The sequence below is a fragment of the Triturus cristatus genome, chromosome 3_1 (genome assembly GCF_964204655.1).
Source record: "Triturus cristatus chromosome 3_1, aTriCri1.1, whole genome shotgun sequence".
Classification (NCBI taxonomy): Eukaryota; Metazoa; Chordata; class Amphibia; order Caudata; family Salamandridae; genus Triturus; species Triturus cristatus.
In genome coordinates, this window is record NC_140583.1 from 248,488,599 (window position 1) to 248,507,708 (window position 19,110).

The 19,110-nt window shown below is 45.6% G+C and overlaps 1 protein-coding gene across 6 annotated transcripts in view; it reads left to right on the forward strand.

Annotated features, from left to right (window-relative positions):
• CSK (C-terminal Src kinase) overlaps positions 1 to 19,110 on the forward strand; it is a 528,738-nt gene that overhangs the window by 288,926 nt on the left and 220,702 nt on the right. The window lies entirely within an intron of this gene.

Sequence of the window (19,110 nt, forward strand, 5' to 3'; positions counted from 1 at the left end):
ATGAGCTAGAGCAGCTGATCCAATATCTGCCTGATGAGCATAAAGCTAAAGCTCATGACCTCATCCAGGAAGGGAAGCCTATTTCCAACACTTCAATCAGGTGTGCTCTAGACACAGCAGACACTGCTTCACGCTCTATTAACACCAGTGTCCTACTTAGAAATTAAGCATTGGCTAAAGGGATCAGGATTTAAACTGGAGGTTCAAGCATTCATTTTAAATTTACCATTTAACAAGGAACATTTATTTGGCTCTGCAGTGGACACTTCATTAGAAAATATTAAGAAAGACACTGAGGTAGCCAAATCAGTGGGAGCACTGCAGACACCAACCAACTGTGGTTCCTTTTGCCGCTCCTTTTACAGGGGAGGCTCCAAGACCATGCCTACTGACTGGTCCTCTACCTCATATAGAGGCAATAGTCAATCACCCTCTACCAGAGGTTATTTTCGAGGTGGATTTCAGGGAAACAATGGAAAGGAAGAGGGAACGGTAATACACCCCGTACTTCCCCAGGCACAAGCAAACAGTGACTTATCTCCCCTTCCCCCTATTATTCAACACCTGTTGGGGGACGTCTCCCTCAATTTCTCCCAGTCTGGAATACCATCACATCAGACAAATGGGTTTTACAAATTATTCAATCTGGCTATTGCCTGGAGCTTCTCAAATACCCTCCAAACATTCCACCACGAAAACACAAACTATCTCCAGAACATATACACCTACTCAAACAAGAGGTCCAATCTCTTCTGGAACAGGGAGCTATAGAGCCCGTCCCAGTACACTATCAAGGGACTGGTGTATACTCTTTACTTAATAGTTCCCAAAAAGGATGGTTCTCTCAGACCTATATTAGACCTCAGAGAATTAAACCTATACATTCATTCAGATCACTTCCATATGGTCACTCTACAACAGGTGCTTCCTCTGTTACAACAAGGCGACTTTATGTCCAGTCTGGACGTAAAGGATGCATACTTCCATATTCCAATACATCCCACTCATCGCAAATACCCCAGGTTAGTGGTAGCGGGGCAAAATTACTAATTCAAAGTACTTCCATTCGGAGTCACCACTGCTCCCAGAGTTTTCACCAAATTCCTGGCAGTGGTTGCTGTACATCTGCAAAGACAACATGTTCACGTCTTCACATATCTGAACGTCTGGTTCATGAAAACCAGCACTCTCACAAAGTGCCTACAGCACACTTAAAAAACACTACACTTACTGCACGACCTCGGATTGACAGTAAATCTGTTGAAGTCCCATCTTCAACCCTCCAAGACGCAAACGTACTTAGGGGCCACTCTAGATGCACAAGAAGCTCTATCTTGTCCCAATCCAGCCAGAATCTACAATATTCAGGTTCTCATTTCCAAAATTCAACCCAACCACTCATTACCAGCTCGTGTATTCATGCAGCTACTAAGAATGATAGCATCTTGCATCATGATAGTTCCGTATGCAAGACTTCAAATGCGTCCCTTTCAGGAATGTTTAGCACGTCAGTGGAATCAGTCTCGGGGTCGATTGACAGATCAAGTGTTGCTGGACAGCCGTGCTCATCGCACTCTGTAGTGATGGAATCCACAGAACATTTCCAAAGGGCGGCCTTTCGTCGGCCCTGTTCCACAGACCGTGCTAGCAACAGACGCATCACTCAATGGTTGGGGAGCTCATCTCCAAACTCACACAATACAGGGATTGTAGAGTCAAAAGGAAAAGCAACTCCACATAAATCATCTAGAGCTGCTAGCAGTCAAGCCTTCCAAACTCACTTTGTAGGCAAAGCTGTCCTAATACGCACAGACAACACGACAGCCATGTATTACATGCAGAAACGGGGGGGGGGGGGGGGACACTGTCGCACCTTGCACAAGCCATTTGGAGATGGGCCATTCATCAAAAATGTACCTCCTAGCGCAACACCTCCCAGGAGTAAAGACAACAGATCCACAAGTGGGAACTTCACCCTCAAGTTCTCCTCTCGTTCTTTCAGATGTGGGGCTTCCCAGACATAGATCTGTTCGCCCCACACCAAAACGCCCAAACTTCGCCTCCGGGTATCCACACCCATTATCCAAAGGGAATGCTGTATGTATGAACTGGTCAAGGATATTTGCCTACACTTTTCTGCCTCTCCCACTCATTCCACTAGTGGTTCGGAAGCTCGGGCATACATCCTTCACACTAATTCTGGTGGCTCCTACTTGGGCCCGTCAGCCCTGGTTCACTACCCTTTTGGAACTCTCAGTAGCTTCTCATCAAAAACTACATCTCACATCCAGTCTCCTCATGCAGAGCCATGAAGAGATAAGATATACAGTTCCCAAACCTCTCAACCTTGCGATCTGGCACCTGAAGTCCTAGTTTGGTTACCTGAATCTTCCACCAGACTGTATGAATATCATTAAAGAGGCTAGAAGACCTACTACAAGAGCTTGCTATGCAGGAAAATGGAAGCGGTTTGTTATTTATTGTAATAACAACTATATCAACCCGCTTGATGCTTCCGTTCCAAATATCATTGCTATTTACTACATTTACAACGCTCAAATTTAGCGTACACATCTATACGCTTACATCTCGCTGCAATAGCCCTTTATCTTCAAAATAGACATCTGTCCCTTTTCAGAGTGCCTGTTATTAAAGCTTTCATGGAAGGACTTAGGAGTTATTCCTCCCACTTCCACCTGCCCCAGTGTGGAATCTTAATATTGTCCTTACCAGACTAATGGGTCTACCCTTCAAGCCATTGCATAAATGTGAACTGCAATTGCTCACTTGGAAAGTTGCTTCCTCATTGCCATCACATCACCGAGGAGAGTGAGTGAGCTTCAGGCATTAACCATAGAAGAACCATTTTTACAAGTACACCAAAACAAAGTGGTTCTTCGTCTAACCCTAAATTTCTACCTAAAATTGTTTCTGCCTTCCACATCAACTGGTCTGTTGAGTTGCCTGTATTCTTTCCTCAACCAGATTCTGTGGCAGAACGTGCTCTAAACACCTTGTATGTTAAATGAGCATTACTCTGTTACATAGAAGGGACAAACCTTTTCGTAAAACTAAACAACTCTTTGTCACTTTTGCTGCACCACACAAAGACATTCAAACTTGCTGTGCAAAAACAAAAATAATTTTACCAATTCCCCCCAAGCCGCATTCCACCCACAAACTAGGGGCTTCTATGGCTTTCTTAGCAAACATTCCCATATAGCTGACATCTGTAAATCTGCAACATGGCCTACTCCTCACACATTTACAAAGCACTATTGTGTAGATGTGTTAGCTAGACAAGCTAATGTAGGCCAGGTAGTTCTACGTACACTATTTCAAGCGATCGCAACAGCTACAGGTTAGTCACCGCTTTGGGAGATTACTACTGTATTGTCTATGCAAGGCATTTGGTCTACAGCTCTACATGCCAAAAACAGATTCATACTGGGTAAGTAGCCTTTTCCTTTTGTAATTCCTGATATATTTTGAAATATTTATTTAAATATTATGTTAGAGAAAATAACTGACCTCTTCAGACAGCTCCTTTGACAAAAAAAACTCTAACTGAAGGGAGAAAAATAAACCTCATTTTCCAAGCAGCAATTAGTAAAAAGACAAACTGACGTTTGACCTCTTTCCTTGAACAGACTGCAAATGTGTCAAGATTAACTATATTTAATGGCATATTTGTTGCTCATTCTTTTTCTGAATGAACAGAACACCTGTTTTTTTCCAGCTTAAGTTCACTCGCCAGATGGGACTAGTAAGTGCTAAACATAGCTCGATCTGATAAAATTTGACTCAATTGTGAGTGGACAAATATACTTTTTTAGGCCTCCCATCACCTCCGCCACTGGCAGAACACCACTTTAAACAGGTGGGTTCTCCAGATAGTTCGAAGGGGCTACTCCATCCCCTTCGAAACTACCCCTCCCTCCATACATCCAACTTACGACCAGCTGATGGAGGATCACTTGACTTTGCTTCAGGGTGAAGTCATACCTCTCTTTGGCTAGGGAGCCATTTAGGAGGTTCCGGTGCCAGATGTAGGCTCTGGTTGTTACTCCTGCTACTTTCTGGTCTCAAAAAAGGACAAGGGTCTTCATTCTAGTGTAGATCTGCAAGCTCTCAACAAATTCCTCAAAAAAGTAAAAATTCACTGTTACTCAGGTCTTGTCTGCCCTGGACCCAGGAGACTGGATGGTAATGAACTTGCAGGACGCCTTTTTTCACATTCCCGTCCTGCCAGCCCATTGGTACTACCGGCAGTTTACGGTAGGCACAAAGCACTTTTAGTTCACTGTGATCCCCTTTGGCCTTACCAGTGCCCCCGGGTAGTCACCAAGGTTTGGCGGTGGTCAGCTCATCTGCGCAGATGAGGGGTGCCGTTCTTCCTCTAACTCGGTGACTGTCTTCCTCTAACTCGGTGACTGGCGGTTGAAGGCGGGCTCGCCCCAGGCTGTCCTCTCCCACCTCCAGACTATGGCGAACCTCCTGAATTTGCTGGGTTCACTATCAACGTGCCAAAGTCATATCTGACTCCATCTTAGATGCACCTTATCATCAGGGCTGTTCTGGACACTGTACAGTTTCAGGCCTATCCTCCCAAGCGGCGGGTCCAGGATATTCAGGCTATGATACCGATATTTCAGTCTCTATCCTGGATTTCAGTGAGAATGACTCTAAGGCTGCTGGACCTCATGGCTTCCTGCGAGTGACACATTCCAGATAACATATGTGGACTCTACAGTGGGACTTGAAGTTCCAGTCAGCGCGCATCAGGGGTATCTCTCTGACATAGTCCAGATCGTGGAGGGAACTGCTCAGGGCCAGCCCCAACCAGACCACATAGTAGTGACAGATGCTGGGACTGGGCGCCATTTGGGAGAGGTGGAGCTCAGAGGTCTTTGGCGGAATCCAGACTCCACATCAACTTGCTGAAGCTCAGAGCGATTTCGTTTGGGAATTGAAAGCCTTTCTTCCTTCAATCATTGGAAAGCTAGTTCAAGTGTTCATGAACAAAACCGCTGCTATGTGGTACTGCAGCAAACAGTGTGGGGAGGGGTTGTAGACCCTTTATCAAGAGGCCCTGCGTCTCTGAACATGGCTCGTACAGCAGGGCATATATGTGGTTCAACACCTGGCACGTTCTTTGAACGCCAGGGTGGACAAACTCAGCTATCAATGCCTAACGGATCATGATTGGGGTCTCCATCCGGAGGTGTCGCATGGTCTCTTTCAACAGTGGGGCGTGCCTTGGTTAGATAGGTTCACCTCCACCGAGAACACGCTGGGTGGGTGGGTTTGTGAGCTGAATTTACAAGGCTGCTCTCGGAGATGCTTTTTGTCTTGAGTTAAGCTCAGGCCTCCTGAACTCCTTTCCACCCATAGCACTCCTGTCCGGAGTGCTCAAGAAGATCAGGAGTGAGCAGGCACTAGTCATTCTTGTGGCTCCGAAGTGGGTACGCGGAGTCTGGTATCTCCAACTTCTCCTATTGAGCATTGATCCTCCAATCAGACTGCTCCTTTGGGAGGATCTTCTGTTATAGCAGCAATGGAGGGTCCTTTACCTGAACCTGTCAACCCTATGCCTTCTAGCGTGGTGATTGAGCGGTGGCAGTTGATAGCATTTGACCTTCCTCCTGAAGTTTGCAATGTTATTTTGGCAGCCAAGGGGCCCTCCATGAAGACCATGGACTCCTGTCTGTGTAACAAATTTGTAAAATATTGTACCGAAAGGTCAATTGATCCTCTTTCTGCTTTCCTCAAGTTTTGCTATTTATTCTAACCCTTGTCCAGCAGGGCTATGCATTGGCTCTCTCAAAGAGAACTTCTGGCCTGCCTTCCTGAGGCTGCCAGACCAACCCTCATTATTTCAATCTCCTATTTGAGATCGATCCCTCAAAGGCCTTGTACACATGTTGCCACCTTCCCCTTTGATTATGCCTCAGTGGGAGTGTGCTCCATTAGCACCTCTGCACAGTTGCCCCCTCTGGCTTCTTACCATCGAAACAGCTCGTTCGAGGGATGTGAGCTGTAGATCACATGCTTTGCATACTCCTGCCATCTAGTATTGGGTCCGGATGTTTGCAAGTTGTTTTTCTTCGAAGAAGACTTTCCAGTCACAAGGTGTAGGTGACTCCTCATTTCGATGATAGTGCGCATGGGCAGCAACTCCATTGTTAGATTTTTTTTTTTCGCCATTGTGTTTGGATGTAAATTGCTTCACTCCGGTTAAACACAGTTTCCTCAGTTTTCCTCTGTGAACAATGCCTAATCCCATTCCCCGCGTATTGTATTTACTTGAAAAAAACTCTTACGATCGGGTAGCTCGTGGAAGGCCGTCGCGCCTACGTGCGTCGGTCCGCCTTGCAGCTGATAAAACAGACCCCATTTAAGTTCTGCCCTCAGTGCCACGTGAAGGATCCGCGCACCGACTCACACCAAGTGTGCAACCTGTGCTTGTCTCTGGATCACAGAGAACCGAACTGCGACACGTGTAAGGCTTTCTGAACAAAAAAGACGCTTCGACTCGATGTCGCAACATGCAGAGCCAACACAAAAGTTCCATTCCATCATTTGGAGACACCCACACACCAGTGTTCCACAACCCCTTATTATAGTTTACTTACATGGAACTTAAGGGTTATGGCCACTCCCACAAAGAGACCGTGTCCACACCTACCTTAAACCCTGTCACACACGTGTAGCTTACCACAAAAGACACACCTGACGCAATTTGAACTACAAAAATTCCATTTCAAGTGGAGAGGGCAGGTATATGGCACCACTGCTTTGGCATACAAGAATGAGGTTCTGATATGGATAATTCTGGGGATCCCATTCATGAGGGAAACTCATAAAGTTGACCATGAGGGTAGATATGTGATGGTGGAGGGACGTATGGATAACACACCCATCGCGTTACTAGTTATTTACGCACCAAATGTAATCACTCAGCATTCCTGACCACTTCACCTTGGCTCTTTTCCAAGACCCATATACTTCCGGCATATGTGTCGGGGAGTTTAACAGTGTCCTAGACATTATTGATGGTTCTGCCCCTTCGATGGTTGGGTGGCCTGCAGTAGAGCAACACAGCATTTTGAGAGATCGATGGATGGATAGGAGGCGCCTTCAACATCCTGATAATAGTGAGTTTTCGTTTTATTCCTCCGTCCACAGCATCCACACCAGGTAGGACCTTTTTCTTTGTAGCGAAGCATACTAATATTACGAATGGAGTGTCTAGTCCGCGCTCTATCGGACTACTGCCTACTGCAGTTGACAATATTATGGGGTAGAACCTGCCCCAGCATACCAACCTGAAAGCTCCAGACCAAGTCACTCCAGGACGTACCATTCCAAGGAGTCCATGCAGCACAAATTACCCAATACTTGGAACACAATGTGGACTCCACCCTCCCCAGGGCAGAGACACTTTGATAAACACTTATCAAAACTGGTTCATCCCAAAGTCAACACCTTCCTCAACCTCTGTTGGCTACTCTGCCTGATAAGGGCCAACCCAATTTATATAGCTGAACAAGCAGTATTGCTCCATATAGAAAAAAACATTCGATACCCTGGAGGAGTGGGTCTTATTAGAGACATGGAAGGAGATGCACATCGGCCAGGGATGTTTTAGCTGGATTTGCGCCTTATACAATGGCCCACCAACAAGAGCTAAGACAGGGCAGTTGATCTCTGACAGTTTTGATCTACAAAGGGATCCCCCGTACTTGCCGCTGATCCCCATTTGGCGAATGGAAACACTCCAAGAGGCCATCATGGATCATGACATAGTGTGCTGACGGTATGCTGGTATAAAATAAGGAAGGGATCTCTTCACATAGGACCCATTACAGTGCTTTCAGGAACTAATGGAGACATATGATATACCAGCAGGGCAGGTCCTGACATACAATGCCATACAACATGTGATTGGCACGCAATGAGGGCAGGACCAAATTGAGCCACTCATGTCACTACCATTAAACACAACACTGTCACTCGGCGTTACGCAGAAAATAAAACCACTCCATACCGCCTTGCTGGCCCACCAGAGTTTGAGTACGCTGGGCACTGGACTTTCATACCCAGAAAAGCAATGGGCTAAGTCTTTCAGCATGTAAAAGAGGTCTCACGCAACTCATGATTCTGCTACAAACTGCTTAATTACCTACATCAGACATACCTCTCCCCCTCTCACATCGAGACTTATAAAATATATGTACCCAGATGCCTCCACAGAGTGCCTTAATGTGGAGTAACCGATGCAGGATTCTTGCACTTGGTGTGTGAGTGCCCAGTGATTAGGTAGGTTTGGGGTTACATCACGTGAATCCCCTCAGTTTTGTTTGAACAAGTGATTTCTGGCCACACCGGAATCATGCTTGTTGGGCATTAGACCCAAGATTAAGGAATGTAATGTACCTACACAGATTCATTGACTTAGCATTTATACTGTTCAAACTTCAAATATCATTGTCCTGGAAATCCCACGCAGCCCCCAACATGCAGTGTTGACTTAATACCTTGTTGAAGTAGGGAAAAGCTGAGCTGAGCTTCCTCACAGAGACCCGTAGGCGAAGCAGAGTAAGAGCTGGGGTAATTATGTGGGGCCTTTACATTAGGAACCTTAAAGTGAAAAATGTCACATGGCCACAGTGAACCCCCCCTGACCTCAGCACCTCCCACTACGCAAACTAATAGTGCTCAAATGGGTGAACATCCTCAATGTGCAAGACAGAATTGGATCATGTCCCATTACGGGCTCCAAGGTCAGTTACAATATCATTGACAATGCAGACACACCCATAACCTTCATGACTGTACAGAACATGACCCGGTCTCCTAATACACCGTACATGCCTAGTTCTTACCCATAGCATATTCCTTAAATACTCGACTACACACCACTATGGTCCAACAACAGATGGGTTGGACACTGTATGCAAGTGGGTGCTTCATGGCTGCCCCATCAAACGGAAACCCTCTACCAGACATTCTGAAAATCCACGCTTTAACCTATACTTGTGCAATGGTGTTCTTGACATTTAATATACTGGTGCACACCAGGTTGTAGGTGCTGCGTCAGCTGCAATTTTGTGACACCACTGTGTATGTTTTTGACCCTGGCCGTGTTCCGGATATGCCACTGTTATTATGTTATAAAACCATTAAAGAAATGAGAACATGAACTATAAATGGGCGTCACCTCTTCTCTTATTTTCACCAGACCAGAGAAGCAATTTTCAACCGAGTTGCTTACTGAAGCATGCAAGATTATTAGGTGAAATCAGACGATGAAGGCAAGTATTTGTATTGACAAATCCACAGAAAGACCATCACGATGACAAATGACACAGTGAAGGAAAAAAACAGAGTACTTATTGAAATGGAGGGATAAACAGAGGCACAGCTAAATCTGGGTGTGGTTATTGGAGTAGCAGAGGACTGAGATCACAGTCATCTGTATTACGACATAAAGGCCTGGGTCCTGGGAAGCCTAAGTAGACTTGAGTACTTTGAGTTTGGTTGGACTACACCACATCCATTTGTGATGTTGTGTTTTTTTGAGGGGGAATATGAGAGCAGACAGGATGGGAAGTGGTATGAGCAACTAGGTACAATTTATACCTGCAGCAGATTGGGAGGATAGGTGAACTGTGATTCTCTTTACTATGATACTTTACTATTGGATGGAAACAAGTGATGAGCCACAGTCGTAGCTGGTTTGGGTCAGGAAATTAAGAGAACTCCAGCAGCTAGTTTTATTTAGAAGGTCATCCAAGTCTTCTACGAATTTGTTAAGTTAATACTGATAATTTACAGCTGAAATCTTTGGGCTATATTGCAGGAACTCTTTTGTAGGCGGTTGCAGGGGGATTGGTATCTGCTTCGTCTGGGAGGCACACTTGGAGCAAGTGGATAGCTGCCATCTAAAGTAGAACTAGGAGTGGACATCTGTTAACACATTTACATTTTAACACACTCTTTTCAACAAGGTAGGGAAGGGAAATAAATAGTAATTAATACAAAATACCTATGTGAGTGCCACTGTCGCTATCTTCCATTTACATCATAAATCAAGGGCAGGAAGCATTTTTGAACGAGATGTTCCATGAAGCTATAGAACATGATGTAGTAACTTTGGTAATTTTGTAGGCCATGATGATGTGCTTCCTAAAAGCAAAAATGCCTTAATTATTTATCAGCAAGACAGTTGCTATACCAATGTGTAGTGTGAACTGCTTGGAGTGTCTTTTATTGAAGGACATAAACATCCTCAGCAAACAGAGGCCTCACACTGTTAAACAAGACATAGTCGTAAGTGAAAATATATCACATTCGTTTAGACATAAGGTTGCTTAACCTGTAAAAGGCAGATGAAGAGCCCATGAAGCTTCTAGATCTTGGCATCATTTCATGTACACTGCAGTGAAAATCAGAAGAGAATAGTGTGAAGGCAACTAGATGAAGGCTTAATGATGTGCTGTTTAGGGACGCACCCATTGGTGTCCAGAGTACAGCTGATCACCTTACGGAATACTAATAATCAGACCATCAATATAAAATAGGTGTGCTAAACGGAGGAGAATGAAAATCTAGAGCATGGCTGAGAGGGGGATGCACAGCTCCTGGAAGAATATTTAGTGTGTGATGCTACCATGTCAGACACACGCCAGTAGGAAAACTCTTGAGACCCTATTACCAAAAATGAAACTTTGTCAGCTATTTGCAGCTACTGAAAACTACATGCTGCTGCCAGGCATTGTCCAGAGACGCCTTTCTGTTACACTTGTATTACCCTGGTTTTCATAACCTTAATAATAGTGCAAGCATACATATTTATTCAGTTGTGCGTTAATTGATATTTATAGTGCCGCCTCTATGTCTAAAGATAACTTTGAGCAACAAGTTAAAAAGAGCATAATTAAATTGTCTCAAGGCATTGATAGTTATTCCATTGGTATTTTCTCTTCAGCCCTGTTGAAGAAAGGTATCTAAATTACGACATCTGCATATGTGTTGTACTCAAACCACCTACCAAGTTCTGAACTTAGTCTATTTCATCTTTACGACTAGGGTATTGAGAGTACAGCACATCTTTCAATTTTTTTGTTCCCAGGCTGCATATGAAAGATTAAAAAATATTGGTGTACTGCTGTTATTAGGAAAAAGTGGCACGTACTAACATTAAACATTTTATTTGCAGTGCTTATGTTAGAAGAGAGTATATAGCGAGATACCTCTATTTTTTTTAAAACTACTATCAACATTTTCCAGTGGCAGATATTGTTCAGTGAGAGGTTGATTTTTACTGTTTGGTTTCTAACAACAATTTTATCATGTTTATGGGTTATTTTTAACCCAACTATGCGTTAAAGTTCATCTAACTCAAAGCAGTACATTGTGCTGGTGTATGAGATCTTTACTGCCATGATGTGGCAGTTTTCTTTGTTTAGTTTGTCTTTTCACTTGTTTTACGTTTTTATTTTCATGTTGGAATACTGTTTGGGAAAACAAAAAAATGGTTTGCAATTCCTTTCTGACTATAACAAATTTTTGAGGAAAAAAATGAAAGGATATAGGCTGATTTGGTCAATTATTAAAAAGACCTTTAAAGAGATCTTGTGCACATGTGAACATGTTCATTGCTCATTAATTCAGGGAAGATTACCAGTATTGCATGTAATTTGTCCTGACTTGATATGTAGGTCTATAATTTTATAGCCTGTTTAAACAGAAATCTTAATTCCCATATATAATCAGTCTCTTTACCCTCAGTCCAACATCTGTCATAGCCTAGATTCTGTTAAGTTTGTAAAAGCATTTAGTTTTTAATCTCTCCTCGCTTATCTAATCAAGACAATGCCCAAATGATTAGCTCTTTCGTAGCATATCAAAGGAGCGTTGTCACCAGATTCAAGGTAGTTGTATCAGTTGTTTTTAGTGATGTTTGGAAAGTTACTGCGAATGGTGTATAACCGCATCAATATTATGATCGATTTACCTAATGATGATTTGTTGTATTATTTATTAATGCAATCATAAGATCCATTAAACACCTTCTTTAGTAACGGGCTCATGGAGGTAGTGTGGTAGTCAGGGCTATTCAGTTTGAGGACTGTATTCCCTTACTCATGAAGTAAGCATTTACATATTTACAGCACGGAGGTCTCATATTCTTGAACTATAGTAAGTTTCGCATTAAATGTGAAAGAAATAGTTTTGTGCAGATAGCATCGGGCCTGCTTGATGAGCTGGGCCGTTTGTTTTGCTTCAGAAGAAGCTGGTTCCTGCACCCTGTAGAACATTTTAAGTAGCTCTTTCATGTATTAGCACATTTCAGTGAAAAGTTACCTGTCATCTTAGGCTGCTTTTTTCATGTGCCTGATAGAACCTGCCCAAGCCTGCAGAGAATTCCTTAGCATGTCTTAAGTTAAATGTGGTGCTGCAGGTTTTTCTGAAAAAGCTGAAACAACAACGCGAATTTCAGGTAATCTGACCTACACAAGATCTTTAACGAGTATATTCGGCATACGCACAATTGTTTAGGTGGGAGCAGCAGCTTATACTTGCACATTGTGCCTCTCTTGCAGCTTTAAGATTCACAAAAGCACACTGCAACAATAAAATGCTGCTTATGAGTAGAATTTTTGAGTCTGTCAAAAAAAAAAATGGTGGCTTGGCAAATTAGTATCATTAAATTTGCTGTGTGATTGACTCCTTCTGCAGAAGCAGAAAATGCCGAAAATTGAATGGCCCTTTTAAAAGGCAGCAGCTGTGTCACAATGATATTTGTTATAAATAAAATTGACCTGCGCATATTAAACTTACTGAGACGCACAAGATTTGTTTAGCTGTCAAATAAAAGATCCTTTTGGAGCAGCTGTTTTGACTCTGAAAGCATAGTTAATAATAAATGAACTAACCCACCCAATCTGACCTTCCCTATTCATTTCCTTCTGTCTGTGATGTTCTCACCACTTCCGCTCTCCAACCTCATCTGCCCACTCTTGCACCCAATGGAGACTGCTAAATTTGTACATAGTTTTGCATTGAAATTTGACTTTCAAAGTCAGCAACCTCTTATCATAATCGCCACGTCAACGTACTCTCGAGGAATGAGGCCTGCTTTGCTTGCATATTTCCCTGTCAACTGAAGGATCTCTATGTAGGCCATGCAGATGCTTCCTGGTCTTCTGAGATGACTGTGGTGTATTTTGCCATAGTGATAGCACTGTCACCATAACTTTCTTAACATGCATGTAAAGAAAGAGTAAATGGTCTCCTGGTTTCTGGAAATATGCTGGAAATGTGTGCACTGACTAGCCCTTGAAAAATGTCTGCTGTAGCCTACCTTCAGATGACTTGTCCCTTTGCCCCCCACACACACACACACACACACTATCTACAAGCACTTAATTTAGATGATTTAATGTAATTTGGCATTCTTGTAAAGCCCAAACATTGCTTTTAGAACAATCCTCTGTGTAGCTGTTGTGGGAAGAGTGCAACGAGCTGTTGCAGAAAACCTACTTGTTCCCCTTTGAAATGGCTATAATTGTTGAAACCCACAGCTTCTAATGGATACTTCAATCTGCCCATACCTCACCTGTTGAGTTTCCTCTAGTCGCTAGACTGGGTCCTGAATAGTTCTCTTGTACCGATTAGCAGGTGCACTGCTCAGTCTTGACGTCTGGTTCCACTCTGGACATGACATCACTGGAGCCATATTGGTATCACCGTGACATAAGTTCTTTTTTTCCTCATTGTTCGACGTGGATATGGAGTAGCTCTCTTTGGAACACTTCAACAAAATTCAGCTTTTTGCCGTATCAGACAGGATATCTCTATCCAGAATGTTGCGTTTAAAGCATTGTAGCTCCTGCCATGGGCAGATGGTCATTGCGGACCCTCACAAGGTCTGCCTCTTGTGATTGATCAAACAACCTTGAGTTGTGTTTTGGTAACAATGTGGCCTCATGCACTCCCAAGACGATTAAGGAGCGAGATGTAAAAGTCTTTATGGTACTACCACGCAGTGACTACTGGCCTCTGTCAATCCCGCTCTGGGTAGTGATCCTCGACCAGCGAGACAAGCAAACAGAAAGCACTGGTAGCTTTGCAGGAGGGGTTTCTTAGTGTCTAAGCACTGCTCCTTCTCTGGTAGTAGGTCTCTGGAACGGTGACTTGCTCCCCAACAGAAGATCCAGCATCCGCAGTGGAACATTTGGCCTATGCAGAAGATTTATTGGGAGGATCTAGTGTTGGCAATGACGAGGGTTGAGCATTCGTTCCAGCATCCAGGAACACCTGCAGTCTTCCAATCGGCCAACCTTGTCTCTACAACCTTCCGCAAGCGACCATCACAGATGCTTAATAGGATGTGGAGACACCTTCATCATATGATAATCCAGGACAGTTGGTCTTTAAAGTACCAGGTCCACCACATGAACTTCCTAGAGTCACTCAAGTCAAGTCAAGTCATAAAATTTGTATAGCGCACTACGTACCCAGAGGGTTTCAAGGCGCTTAGGAAGGGGAGGAGGATTATTTGTCAAATATCCACGTTTTAAGCTGCTTTCTGAACGCTAGGTGGTTCTGGGTGAGGCGAAGGTAGGCGGGGAGTGAGTTCCATGTTTTAGCAGCCAGGTATGCAAAGGATCTGCCTCCCATGGTGGTCTTGTTGATGCGAGGTATAGTGGCGAGGGCTTGGCTGGAAGATCGTAGTTGGCGGGAGGGGGTGTAGAAGGACAGTCGAGAGTTGAGGCAATCTGGTCCGATGTCGTAGAGTGATTTGTGTGCGTGGGTAAGCAGTCGGAAGGTGATCCTCTTATTTACGGGTAGCCAGTGGAGGTCTTTAAGGTGATCAGAGATGTGTTCGTTGCGAGGGATGTCTAATATGAGCCTGGCTGATGCGTTTTGGATTCGTTGGAGTTTCTTCTGGAGCTTTGCGGTAGTACCCGCGTAGAGGGTGTTTCCGTAGTCCAGTCGGCTCGTGACTAGAGCGTGGGTAACTGTTTTCCTTGTTTCGAGGGGGATCCAGCGAAATGTTTTTCTGAGCATGCGAAGAATGTTGAAGCAGGAAGAGGATACGGCGCTGACTTGTCTGTTCATTGAGAGTGAAGAATCCAGGATGACGCCTAGGTTCCGTGCGTGGTCTGTCGGGATGGGTGCTTTTCCGAGGGCTTCAGGCCACCAGGAATCGTCCCATGCAGAGGGGGATGTACCTAAGATGAGGACTTCAGTTTTGTCTGAGTTCAGTTTCAGACGGCTTTGTTTCATCCATTCGGCAACTTCTTTCATTCCTTCGTGTAGGTTAGTTTTGGCGGTGCTAGGGTCATTGGTGAGAGAAAGGATTAGTTGAGTGTCGTCCGCGTAGGAGATGATGTTGAGGTTGTGTCGGCGTGCGATGGCCGCGAGGGGGCTCATGTATACGTTGAAGAGGGTGGGACTGAGTGAGGATCCTTGAGGGACGCCGCAGATGACTTCAGAGGCCTCGGACTTGAATGGAGGAAGGCGGACTCTCTGGGTTCTTCCGGTGAGGAACGAGGTGATCCATTCAAGTGCTTTTCCTTGGATTCCGATGTTATTGAGGCGTTGTAGAAGGGTGCTGTGGCAGACTGTATCGAATGCTGCAGAGAGGTCGAGGAGGATGAGGGCGACTGTGTCTCCGTTGTCCAGTAGAGTTCGAATGTCGTCTGTTGCTGCGATGAGGGCGGTCTCAGTGCTGTGTTTGGCTCGGAAGCCGGACTGTGAGGAGTCGAGGGATTTGTTGGCTTCGAGGAAAGTGGCGAGCTGGTTGTTGACGGCTTTCTCGATGACTTTTGCCGGGAATGGAAGAAGCGAGATGGGGCGGTAATTTTTGAGTTCGGTGGGGTCCGCTGTTGGTTTTTTCAGAAGGGCAGTGAGTTCGGCGTGTTTCCAGTCTTCTGGGAAGGTAGCGGAGTTGAAGGAGCAGTTGATGACGTCTCGGAGGTGCGGTGCTATGACGGAGTCTGCTTTGTTGAAGATGTGGTGAGGGCATGGGTCTGTGGGGGATCCTGAGTGGATGGAATTCATCAGGCGGATGGTGTCCTTAGTGGAGATTGGGTTCCAAGCGTTAAGGGTGTTCACGGGGGGAAGGTGGTCAGCAGATGGTAGGGTGGGTTGGTTTCCGGGTTGGTTGTCAAAGCTGTTGTGGATGTCTGCAATCTTGTTGTGGAAAAAAGAGGCTAGGGAGTCGCAGAGGGTTTGAGAGGGGGTGATGTTGTTGGAGTTGGCCGAGGGATTGGAAAATTCCTTGACTATGTTGAAAAGTTCCTTGCTGTTGTGGGCGTTGTTGTCAAGTCGATCCTTGAAAGCTGTTTTCTTGGCTTTTCGGATCAGTTGGTGGTGGGTGCGGGTGGCGCTTTTGAAGGCGTCCTTGGTGCTGGTGGTTGGGTCTTTTTTCCAGGCCTTTTCAAGGGAGCGGCAGAGTTTCTTGGACTTCTTGAGATCATCGTTGAACCATGAGGCTTTCTTGCTGCCAGGTTTGCTTTGACGTTTTTTCAGTGGAGCTAAGGTGTCGGCGGTGTTGGATAACCATAGGGTGAGGTTGGCGGCGGCTTCGTTGGCGTTAGAAGAGAGGGCTGGGGAGTTTCGAAGGAGCGATGCGGAGATTTGGTCCGTGGTGATTTTGTTCCAGTTTCTTTGCAGGGTAGGTTGGGAGTGGATGATGGGTTTCGGCTTGTTGTAGATGAAGTGAACGCAGCTGTGGTCGGTCCAGAGGAGATCCGTAGTGTGGCAGAAGGAGATATGATTGCTGGATGTGAAGATGGGGTCGAGTGTGTGACCTGCGATGTGGGTGGGGGAAGTGACTAGTTGTTTAAGTCCGAGGTTGGCGAGGTTGTCCACGAGGGTGGAGGTGTTGTGGTCGTTGGTCTTTTCAAGGTGAGCGCGTGTGGGGTGATGAAGTCCGTGATGTCTTCACTGAATTTTGCGCGGGGTCCTGGTGGTCTGTAGAGGAGAGTGCCTCTGAGTGTTGTTTTGGGGTCGATGTGGATCTGGAAGTGAAGATGTTCGGAGTTGGCGAGATTGACGTCAGAGCTGGTTGAGATGCGGATAGATTTCTTGTGGACGATGGCGATTCCTCCTCCTGTGTGGCTGGTACGGTCTTTGCGGGTGATCTTATAGTCTTCAGGGATGGCAATGGTGATGTCTGGTGCGGAGGAAGCATTCATCCATGTTTCCGTAAGGAAGGCGATGTCCGGGGAAATGGTGTCTAGTAGATTCCATAGGTCAATGGCATGCCTATGGACCGATCGGGTGTTGAGAAGGATGCATTGTAGGTGGTTGGGGTCGGGAATCTGTGGTGTGGACGTAGCAGAGATGTTGTCGGTGCTGCTGAATTTGCAGGAGTAGCAGGAGAAAGGGCCATGGGTGTGTCCAGGAGCGGCATGGACGCAGTTGGGGGCGCGACCGGGGTCGAGGGCTAGGAGGGAGGCGGCATCGTAGGTAATGCGGGAGGGCTGGGCAGCTCGAGGGGCAGGGGGTCTGGCGCTGGGCGCGGTCCAGGCGCGGACGGGCGTAGACGGGCTTACCTTTGGCGCACCTTCGGCGCGGGTTGGGCGCGGGCGCTGCGCGTAAACGCTGCGCGTGGGAACTACTGTCATATATGGATAGCGGAGGGGGAGGGGCGAGGGCGGCTCAGCTGGGAGGCGTGGCGGGCTCAGGGGAACACAACAACAGCAGGATCAAAATGGAGGGGAGGTCAGAGCAGGGCACCGGGGGAAATCACACACAACAATGCAATCAAAGCAATGTAAGCGCTGTGGGATAATAGCGCTATGAAATTACGAAGCTTACTAAAAATGGAGCTATGCAGATATCACAACTTGGTTACAATGCAGCAATACAATACCACGCTGTGAGGAGCAGCGAGGGGAGCGATCACTCAAGGCGGAAGCAGCGAGTGAATCACAGCGCTGCGAGGTTTGGGGAATGCTTTTGGGTGCTTGTGGGAGGGCGGCTCAGCTGGGAGGCGTGGCGGGCTCAGGGGAACACAACAACAGCAGGATCAAAATGGAGGGGAGGTCAGAGCAGGGCGCCGGGGGAAATCACACACAACAATGCAATCAAAGCAATGTAAGCGCTGTGGGATAATAGCGCTATGAAATTACGAAGCTTACTAAAAATGGAGCTATGCAGATATCACAACTTGGTTACAATGCAGCAATACGATACCACGCTGTGAGGAGCAGCGAGGGGAGCGATCACTGGCCATCAAGCTAGCCCTCAAAGCATTTCTCCAATGCTTCAAGACGCAAAAATACTCCTACAAGAAAGACAACATGCCAGCTATGTTTTACACACAGAAGTAGCGAGGGTGTACAGTTGACACAGGAATTTTGGCATTGGGCAATCTGGCACAGCATTCATCTGTTGGCCAGAGCTCCTTCCGAGAGACAATAACGACTTTGCCAACCTACTCAGCAGGATATACCTATAAGTATACAAGTGGGAACCCCATACACAAGTCCTCCATAGGTATTTGGGGGTTCCAACAATATATCTGTTGCCACTCCTGAATGTGCAGAATCAAAAAACCTTGTCGCCAGGTATCCACACACCCTAACCAAGGACAGTTAACTTCTGGATCCAACTGGTCAGGGATATTAGCTTACACTTTTTCACCTCTTCCCTATATACCATTTGTAGTCATGACAATGCATAAAGTTTCCATGTCCTTTATCATAGCTGCACCAACATGAGCAAGGCAGCCATGGTTCTTAATGCTTCTACAGGTGTTAGTCTACCCTCACAAGAAGTTCCCAATATGCCCGGACCTTTGCACACAACACCACGGCCAACTCAGACACCAAATGGCTCCATCTGGCACTGGTATACTTTGAGTTTGGGTATATTACTCTACCACAAGAATGTGTTTATTTTACAGGAAGCTAGAAAACCCACTACTTATTCCTGCTATGCTGCTAAATTTTAACATTTTAAACACTACTGTTTTTCAGTTCAAGTAAAATGTTACCTTCGTCTTTACAATGCAGGACTAGTATACACTTCAATATATGCTTACTTCTCATTGCGGTTGCACCGTACATGCAAAATGACAGCATT